The sequence below is a fragment of the Panthera tigris genome, chromosome D2, assembly GCF_018350195.1.
Source record: "Panthera tigris isolate Pti1 chromosome D2, P.tigris_Pti1_mat1.1, whole genome shotgun sequence".
Lineage (NCBI taxonomy): Eukaryota > Metazoa > Chordata > Mammalia > Carnivora > Felidae > Panthera > Panthera tigris.
Window position 1 is genome coordinate 78,012,869 of NC_056670.1, and position 10,250 is coordinate 78,023,118.

Consider the following 10,250-nt stretch of genomic DNA (forward strand, 5'->3'; position numbering starts at 1 on the left):
CAGGTAATCTCTGAGCCAGAAAATGGAGAAAATACCTAATCCATGGAGTTACAAATGAGTATATAGCAGAAAGTTTGCTTGACAATGTCCATGAATAGCAAATCCTTGCTCTCCTTGGATAAAAAATATTCAGTTCATGGCTCTCACGTCTTAATAATTGACTTTTAAGTTTTTTTTTTTTCATTTTAATATACTAATGTAGTTCTCAGGTTATCTATAAGATTCCTAGTTCTTTTGTGTGTGTGTGTGTGTGTGTGTGTGTGTGTGTATAGTAAGGATTTTATATTGGTTTTGCTTTTAGTTTTTTATTTTTTAAAATATAATTTATTGTCAAATTGGCTAACATACAGTGTGTACAGCGTGCTCTTGGTTTTGGGGGTAGATTCCCGTGGTTCATCGGTTACATACAACACCCAGTGCTCATCCCAACAAGTGCCCCCCTCAATACCCATCCCTCAGTTTCCCCTCTCCCCCACCTTCCCCATCAACCCTCAGTTCTCTGTATTTAAGAGTCTCTTATGGTTTGCCTCCCTCCCTCTCTGTAACTATTTTCTCCCCTTCCCTTCCCCTCATGGTCTTCTGTTAAGTTTCTCAAGATCCACACATGAGTGAAAACATAACGATATCTGTCTTTCTCTGATGACTTATTTTACTTAGCATAATACCTTCCAGTTCCATCCACGTTGCTGCAAATGGCCAGATTTCATTCTTTCCCACTGCCAAGGAGTATTCCATTGTATATATAAACCACATCTTTACCCATTCGTCAGTTGATGGACATTTAGGCTCTTTACATAATTTGGCGATTGTTGAAAGTGCTGCTGTAAACATTGGGGTACACGTGCCCCTGTGCATCAGCACTCCTGTATCCCTTGGGTAAATTCCTAGCAGTGCTATTGCTGGGTCATAGGGTGGTTCTATTTTTAATTTTTTGAGGACCCCCCCCACACTTTTCCAGAGCGGATGCACCAGTTTGCATTCCCACCAACAGTGCAAGAGGGTTCCTGTGTCTCCACATCCTCTCCAGCGTCTGTAGTCTCCTGAGTTGTTCATTTTAGTCACTCTGACCGGCGTGAGGTGGTATCTCAGTGTGGCCTTGATTTGTATTTCCCTGATGATGAGTGACGAGCAAGATTCCTAGTTCTTAAGTTTGTCAGTATATGTATCTTTTTAAAAACATTGACAAGCTTTTTCAAGCCTTCAGAAATACTCAGAATCACACAAGTCTACCATCCAGATTTTGCCATGTTAATATTGCCATATTTACTTAATTGCTTATCTTTAAAATAAAGTTTTGCACACGCTTGAGGCCTCATGTGTAGCCCTCTCTCACCGCATTCCCATTTTCCAGTCTTCTGAAGTGTACTCACTTATGCCTTCATGCTCCTGTGGTAATGCTCCTGTTTTTAAAAGGTGCAGAGATGATATACTGTTTCTATCCCGGAATGAGCCCAACCCTATTCTACATCAAGTGGTTACTATGTAGAAGGAAAGGGACAAAGACAGGATCATTCGTAGGGAAACAGCTGAGCCAGGTTATACAGTGGAGTGCCTGAGCTAAGTGCCCACTTTCTCCTATGAGTGAGATCAGCCACCATCTTTCACCTGGGAAAGAACTTATTTAAGCTGTTAGGCCTACTTCTAGCAGCTTCCTTAAAACAATGGCACCTGACTGGCCATATTGCTTTGGAACTAGCGCAAGGAGGAACGAAAGCTGCTTAGCCCGCTGCCCACAAACGCGGGTCGGACCGGTAGCACAAGGGCACTTTTCCCCTGAGAAGAGGCGCGTTGCAACAATGCTTTCGTTTTCGAAGGATAGCCACAGAACTTGTGGGGTTGTGGGGCGTTGGCTTCTTAGCTGGGAAGAATTTTGTATCCCGATGGAAAGAAATCTGCAGGTAAAGACTAGACTGTGCTGTGACTGGGCAGAGAGTGGTCATTGAGAGAATACAACACAAGTTAGCTTGGCCGTTTAGTGTAACTCAGGGTTTGGCAGCTGGCTTTCAGAACTTATTTTCAATGAAAAGCAATTGGTTTTATTTTGTTGTTTTGCTTTCCTTGAATACACCGCTGGGGGAATGACTTTCTGAATCCCCTGACTTGAATAGAGACATGGCAAGAGAGATGTTTTGCCTTCCTTCGCTTTAATGTAGCAGGGCGTTGGACCAGAGTACGTGAAGGCTCATTTCCAGTGGTTTATTTCATTAGCTAATTTCCCAAGAAGTATTCTTTGACCTCTGACCATCCTAGCCAACAAACCCGAAGAGGCCGTACAAATTATACCTAGTGGTCACAGAAGCACCGAACTTTGCTTTTCCAATGTTGTAATGAAGTACCTTTCATCCCGTTTATAGGACTCTGTTACAGGCTATTGCAGTAATTTAAAACCTATGTACCTAGACTCCTGACCTTGTTATAACATCACTTTATAATTCTCAAAATACTTGGCTCTCGAAGATTTTCTTAGTACCAGCCATGTATTCTTAAAGAGCCCAGACGATTTGTCTTTGGTGTTTTATTAGCCATATCCCCTCAGCCGGTAAGGCCTAGCATTCTTACTGAATCACCTGACAAAAATCACTCAATTCTTTCATTATTTCACAGCTTAACATGGCAGTCAGTTATTAGCATTCTCCATTTACAGAAATACCCTTGGTCAGAGTAATGGCAGTGTGCACCTTCAGGCTTCGGATGTGGAAGCAGCTCTGTGGCCGGGTTCACTCTTAGTTCACCCAGATTGCTGGCGATATCATGGAGAACACAGCCTTCCGGATGTGACTGACGTAGCTGGTCCTACACGTGGAGGACAAGTGTGTTAACACGTAGGCTCTCAGCACGTTGCCCTTTGTCACTCTAGTCCGGCAGCTGAACGTTGACCTCAGCTCCTAGCGGAAGCCTAGAATGGGTACTGTTCATTGAGAGCTCGGTCCTTCCTTGGCGGCTCGGCTTTCTGCTTGTCACAAGCACGCGTACTGTTCCATGCTGGACTTCATCTTTGCTTTGCAGTAATATGTACTATTTCAAAACATCCTGTGCTTGTGCTGTCCTTCATTATCCAGGATTTGCTTTATTTTTATTTCATTTTTTTAAAGGTTTATTATTTAAAAAATTTTTTTTATTAAAAATTGTTTTGAATGTTTTTTGTTTATTTTTGAGAGAGAGAGCGAGTGAGCGGGGGAGGGGCAGAGAGAGAGGGAGATGCAGAATCTGAAGTGGCTCCAGGCTCTGAGATGTTAGCACAGAGCCCAAAACAGGGTTTGAACTCACAAACTGCAAGATCATGAGCCAAAGTTGGAGGCTTGACCGACTGAACCACTCAGGTGCTGCTAAAGGTTTATTTAATTTTGAGAGAGAGGGAGAGAGAGCGCACATGGGGGAGGGGTAAAGAGAGGGGGGACAGAGGATCTGAAGCAGGCTTGGCATTGACAGCAACCAGCCAGATGTGGGGCTCGAACTCCTGAATCGTGAGATCGTGACCTGAGCCGAAGTTGAAGTTGGCTGCCCAACTGAGCCACCCAGGCGCTCTTATTTACTTTTATTTTTTAAAAAATGTCTATTTACTTAGAATACACATACGTGTGCATGCGAGCGAGGGAGGGGCAGAGAGGAAGAGAGAATCCCAAGCAGGCTCTGTGCTCTCAATGCAGAGCTGGATGTGGGACTCGAACTCACAAACCGTGAAATGACCTGAGCCGAGATCAAGAGTGGGACGCTTAACCAACTGGGCCACCAGGCACCCCCGGAGGTTTACTTTTGACTCAAATCTGAAGCTGTTGAAGAGGAAGAGAAATCTCACTCAGTTGGACTCACAGAGAATTTGTGGTAAGTCAACAGGAGAAAAAGCAAATGAGATCAGAGGAGATATACTGAACTCTTGAAAGGTGAATTCTTCATGGCGATTAACATATTATTGATAATAGTAGTAATAATTTGATCCGTGCATCAAACAGGGCTACTGCCTGGAAACACTTGGTAGCCATCTCTGTTACTGAGGCTGGGCATGTTTATTATTTCTAAAGAAACACTTTTTGGGTGAAAATAGTGAAACAGTTTGATTTACCCCAGACCTCTCAGCTGGTGAGGGGGACTAACCTTGGGAAACTTGCAGAGACTAACTTCTTGGGATTAATTGGGAAACAGTAGGACTAACCTGAAATTTAAATTGGGCTCTGTAAGCAAAATTTTAATTTGGCCACCAGTGACTATTTTAGAAAAGGTAAACACCAAAAGGGAAGATGACTTCTATTTCCTTTTGGACAGTGTTTAGATCTCGCTCAGCAAATTTCTTGGTTGACTTCATCTTTTTAAGGGTTTTTCCTTGACTAGAGCTTCTTAGTGGAGAAGAAAAAATAAAATTAGGGAAAGTTATTTTTAATTCTTGTTGCCTTGAGCACCTAATTGTAGATTTGGAGTTAAAGAGACAAAAATGCCTGTAAAAGGTTCTGTTTTGGCAACTTGGGAGACAAACCTGGCAAGAGAGAGAAGTGGGCACGTTGGAAGGAGTGACCATGTACCAGAGCCTATGCCTATAATATTTGTGGGTGGAATTGTCATTACTTTTGGCAGAAGGGGATTCCTCTTTGTTTTTCTTAGCCCTCCAGAAACACAAAGGTCGGGAACTAGAAACTGAAGAAATCCGTTTGAAACAAGCCGCCTTCAACCTCTGTCAGAACTTGCTGAGCGAGGGGTACCCAAAGCCTTGGACATCTGAAGAACAGAGATCTGAAAAGCTTCTGAAGGCCTGGCCTCTTACTGAATGTTGAGGGCCTTACAGAAAACATGAAGTCGTGGCCATTTTTCTCATGGAACTATCCATTACTGCCGAGTGCTTGCTGGAAAAAATAACAGGGGTCTTTCACAAGAGCCTCCTCATCCTCAGAGATCAGAAGCCTGGGTCAGGCTGAATGATTCATGGTACAGGATTCAAGGTCTCTTGGCTACTGCTTAGGGCTGATCTTGCAGATCTGTAATTCAGGGGTCACAGTCCTTCACTTTTCTTTTTTTCTCCCTCTGTTCCTCTCTTCTCTTTTTCCCTTCCCTTCAATCCACGGGCAGATCATAAAACGCATTTGTGGGGCACCTGGGTGGCTCAGTCGGTTATGTGACTCTTGATTTCAGCTCGGTCATGATCTCACGGTTCATGAGATTGAGCCCCGTGTCACGGTCTGCGCTGACAGCGTGGCCTGCTTGGGATTTCTCTCCCCCTCTCTCTGCCCCTCCCCTGCTTGTGCTCTCTCTCAAAATAAATAAGATTTAAAAAAAAAAAAGCGGCAGTTGTGTAAAAGTTGGCTTAGGAAAGTAAGGCCATTGGTGGATTTCTGAAATAGGTGCTCAAGACCCCACTGTGCCATTTGGTCCAGGCGCTGGTGGGTGGCAATGGACAGTCAGCCCAGTGTATGCCCATGAGACCAAGTGTTGGATCCAGTCTGGCATATGTGATGCCATGAAATAACTGGGCTATTTGAGGGAACCGTGAAATAGCACATTTTATCTTCAGTGCACGAAAACACAAAAAACAACATGCATCGTGGAAGGATTCTTCCAGGCAATCGCTTAGGAGATACTCTCATCCCTGCTTCTCTGCATGGCTCACATAGAACAGAACATGCTTCTGGCCCACTCAGCTGGGTGCCCTGGGGTGCCGGGGGCACCTGAGGCTGTAGCTTTTTCTCTGGCTCTCTCAGGCTCCTCTCCATGCTGGCATGGCCTAACACGCTGTCCCTTTGCCTTTGGAAGGCAGGGGTTCTCAGCTTCTACAAATACGGACTTGTAATGTTTCTTAAATGTTTGAGTAGCTTGAAAGTTAAAAACCGAAATGACTTACCTCTACCTGCTCAGAGCCCTTAAATGATTTTATCCATCTTTCCTAAATGACACTGGATCATTTTTTTCCTTGCATAGTGTTACCTCTCAAAACAATGAGGATGATGTTATTACCATTTTTTTTAACAAATATATATTTTTAAATGTTTATTTTTGAGAGAGAGGGGCACAGAGGATCCAAAGTGGGCTCTGCACTGACAGCACAGAGCCTGACATGGGGCTTGAACTCATGAATCGAGACATCATGACCTGAGCTGAAGTCGGACGCTCAACCGACTTAGCCACCCAAGCGCCCTGAGGATGATATTATTAACCCCCCAAGTCAACAAGAAATTAACATCCTCCGGGTCATACAGCTACTGTCTGTAGGACCAGGATTCATACCTGGCCTCACTCTGGAGCCTGAGCACTTAACCCACTACACCCTTTTGGTTCTCTGTATCTAAATAGTTGATGATGTGTATTATTTCCCTTTCATTCATTTGTTCATTCACTCATTCATTCATTTTCTATATATCTATTGACCCATACTAAGTTCCAGATTGCTAAGTAGTGAGTTCTTTTGGGATGAGGACTGTGTCTTGATTTTTATTTTTTCTATAGTGCCTGGACTAGAGTAGGTGCTCAGTAAATACATGTATGCTGCATGAATGACTGCCTGAAATGGTGGATGTCATTGGATGGTACAAGAGTTTGCTTGACCCATCTAAGAGTTTCTAGTTTCCTCCATAGGGCATGAGTTCTTTAAACCCAGGGTGTAACACTTGATAGAAGTGTTTATTACTCTGTTTGGGATCTAGTGGGGGAAGCCATGGGCACTCACTTTGCTGTAGGTTAAGGGAGACACATGGAGAATGTTTTAGGTGATCCACTGATAAGTCAGGCCCCAAATTACCCCCAGACAGGTTCTTCAGTCTCCCTCCTCCCTCCTTACCTCCTCTCCCTCTCGTCTCTCTGCCAGTCTGTCTCTCATACACATGTACAACCTTTTTTTGAAGTTTTAATCTTCAAGGCCTTGCTCCTGCCACCTCCTGTAAGAAGCCTTCCCAGATTTCTCACATCACATGGATCTCACCTCTTCCCGTATTCCCCAAAGCATGTTTCCTTGTACTTTTCAAAATCCAATTTATTTCTGTTTCAGAGTATATTTCGTGCACGAGTAGTCTCTTGTCTCTTGTACTGGCTAATGAGCCCCTAGAGGTCAGGAACCCCACTGGTTCACAGCTCCCCATCACCAAGCATAGTGCTTTGCATGAAGTACGATGCAGTAAATACGGAATTAGATTGAAATTTGTCAAGACATGTTTTCTAAATGCCAGTCGTCCTGGTACTAGGTGCTGTGAGGGCCTTTAGAAGTAACAGCACAGCCCCTAACCTCAAGGGGTTTGAAAAAAAAAGAAGATAATCTTCAAAATGAATGAGTAAAATGAATGCCCCTGCCTAAACAATGGCCAGAGAAGAATGGATATTGATTTCATAAAACTGACTAGATTATTTCTTGCCAGATTATAACATGAGCTGGATATGTTCTTTAGGTTTTTACCCCACGCTTACAAGCACCCGGATTTTTTCCTTTTGCATCATTTCCATTTCAGTGCCCTTTTTGAAACACCTAGTTGTGACATGTTTCTTGGGAGATCATGCTTGAAGACCTTGAGTTACCTCTGACCATATTTCAATCATGGCTTTAATCACATCCTCAGCCAGTTGAATTATTTAGAATCTTTTTGAGATTACATTTTTTATTCCTAATTATATGACAAAGATATATACCATGAAATATTTATCACGTAATTATGATTAAAATGTACAGTCTCCCCAAAGATATGAATAATAACGTTAAGTATTCTATATTTAATTAAAGGAGTCTGGTGGACTAGGCTGGGTTGCCTTGCTTAAGCTGAGAACTACGTTTCCCAGCATCCCCTTGCCTGTATGGTTCCGGGTTAAAGTTGGCCCAAAGAGGAATATACACAGACCAGAAGCATGGCCATTATTCTTCAAGGTTTGTTGGCTGTCAGGTGCAGAGATGGATGGCTGCAGAAGTGTGTAATGGGTGCCCTGCTTATCCTTGCCGTCTTCTCATCTGCATCCAGCGTTTCTTCTTGACCCGAAGCCCCGAAGCCCTGATGCCCAGCTAGAGCCCAAGACCCACTGCCAGTTGTGCGGCTGCAGACCCACAGGACAGCAGCTACGCAGAGGCCTTTGTCCAGCTCCCCTTTGTGGTCCCTTTTGTAGCTGGACATGCCTGCCCTCTCTGACTGACAGGTGACTGCTGATCTTCCAGCACCCGTTTGGATCTTCATACCCTGCTCCCAGCTCCTCTCCTAACTGTATGTATACAGTCCGATTCCTACCAGAAAGTCCCGTTCCATTTTCTCGTGGGGTCTCTGCTCTCTGCCTGAACCCTGAGTAACACAAGAAGTAAGAGAATTAGAAGCAAGTGTGAAATCTTTCTTTCAAAAGGGCTCTCATTCTTTCAAAGCCTCTTGCTTTTAAAGTTGTTCAGGGCAAGTGTTTAGTGGTGGACAAAAGTGCTAAAACCTTTTTGCCTTGCTTCCATGGTCTCTGGGACATAATGAGATGTCCTTTTTTATATGAAGATGACCCTTCTGACTCCCTACCATTTGTGAAGGTGGGTTCATGCTGATCCAGACAAGTTTAGATTTGTGAAAGCTCATAAAAGAGAATAGACACTCACATGTTTATGTCTGTCCTTCATCCTTTCCTTCTCATATGACCTCTTACGCTTTTAGGACCAGTGGTGGGGATTTTAGGTTTTAGCAAGACTAGGAATACAGCAAGCCCCTGGCCTTAACCTCACTCGGGAACATGCCTTAATGCTGCTAAGCCCACTGGCCACCGAAGTATTCCCTTTGTGGGTCACTGTTTTTGTTTTCCTAACATTTTCATCCACCCACCCTCCTGCTTATTCATCCATCCATCTATCCATCCATGCATGCATTCATCCGTCTATCCATCCATCCCCGATCTTAACACTTCTGAATGACCTGCCTTGGACATAGCATTGGGTTTAGAAGGATGGGCTCTGCAGTAGACCTGTCAGCTTTGAATGCAGATGCTAGGCCTCAGTAACTATGAGTAACTATGGTTGCTAAATAACTTGAGTTGTGTGTCCTTAATCTATGTGGTGATAACAGCCTAGGGATTAGATGAGCTAATGGGTGTAAAGTGATTCGCACCCGTATATGGCATATTGATGGTACACATTGTCAACTGCTGTTATTTTTTTCCAGCCTTATTGATATGTAACTATTATTAGTCAATTATATAGATCACATATAATCATTGTCTTCAAGGAGCTTACAGTTTACTGGGGTGGGGCAGGGGCAGACACCTGAGCCAGCAAAGTGGCTTGAAGCTAAGAGGAAGGAGGCACGAATTAGGTATTTTTTTTTCTCAAGCCTAGAGATATTGGTAGTATAGGTAGATAAGCAGCATGGGGATACGTACAAACTTAAATATATAGTCATAATCATTGTTAGAAAAAGTCTCCCAAATTACCACCTCCCCAACATATCTTCTGCACAATTGCTCTTTCAGTCCTGGACCAAGTCCCCTTCCTTAGGATGGTATCTAAAGGCGCAGAACTATATGCACCGCCTCCCCCTCCTCCCTGGCACAATTAAATGGGCTTGAGAAGGCTACTTGACCTAAGAGCATCAGATTTTCTGATTGGAGATAGGGTGGCGACCGTAGACTTCCATTGTCCTGCTCAGGGAAGAGGAGTCCGGTCAACTGGAATTCATTCCTGGGGCCCTAACCAGACCGGGCCAGTTGGTGGTGGGCTCTGAAGCTGGATGGAGCCTCTTGTTCGTTTGATGGCTAGGAAAAAGCCCCTTCTGGTGCACGTGCAAGCGGGCAAGTAAGTTGGGGAGAAAGAGGCAGAGATGTACCTTGAGGAGCAGAACCATGGAGCCCCTGAGAAATGGAGATCTGGCTTCCGTTGAGACGTTGGGTCTAGGTGTATTTTTTTGCAGTGGCATCTAGGCTGTGTCTGCTGTTGCATTTCTCGGTTTTCTTGTTGGGGTCTCTGGGATGAAGTTCCACAGGCCACATGTAGGCCTTTTTTCCTGTCCTGCAGTGTAGTTGTGAATCGGTTGACTATTGATTGCCAGATGTCTGCTATTACGTTTCAAAATTGGGAGCTTTGTTTTTGGAGCTTCAGACCCTATCCAGCTGTCCTGTGAGTTTGTAAGGTAGTCCAGTCCTGAGCCTTCAGCGTTTAACGTGTGCCACAATCCAAAGGGAAGCGGTTGGGTGCCTGCTGTCCATAGTCTCCACTGAGGAAAGAGCGTTGTCAATAACTGGGAAGCGCAGCGAGGCCATGTGAGAACTGCAGTGTGGCGGATCGAAGTCCTTCCCCTTCGGAGGAGCTCCCGTTTTCTGAAGTGCGTGGGAGCTAA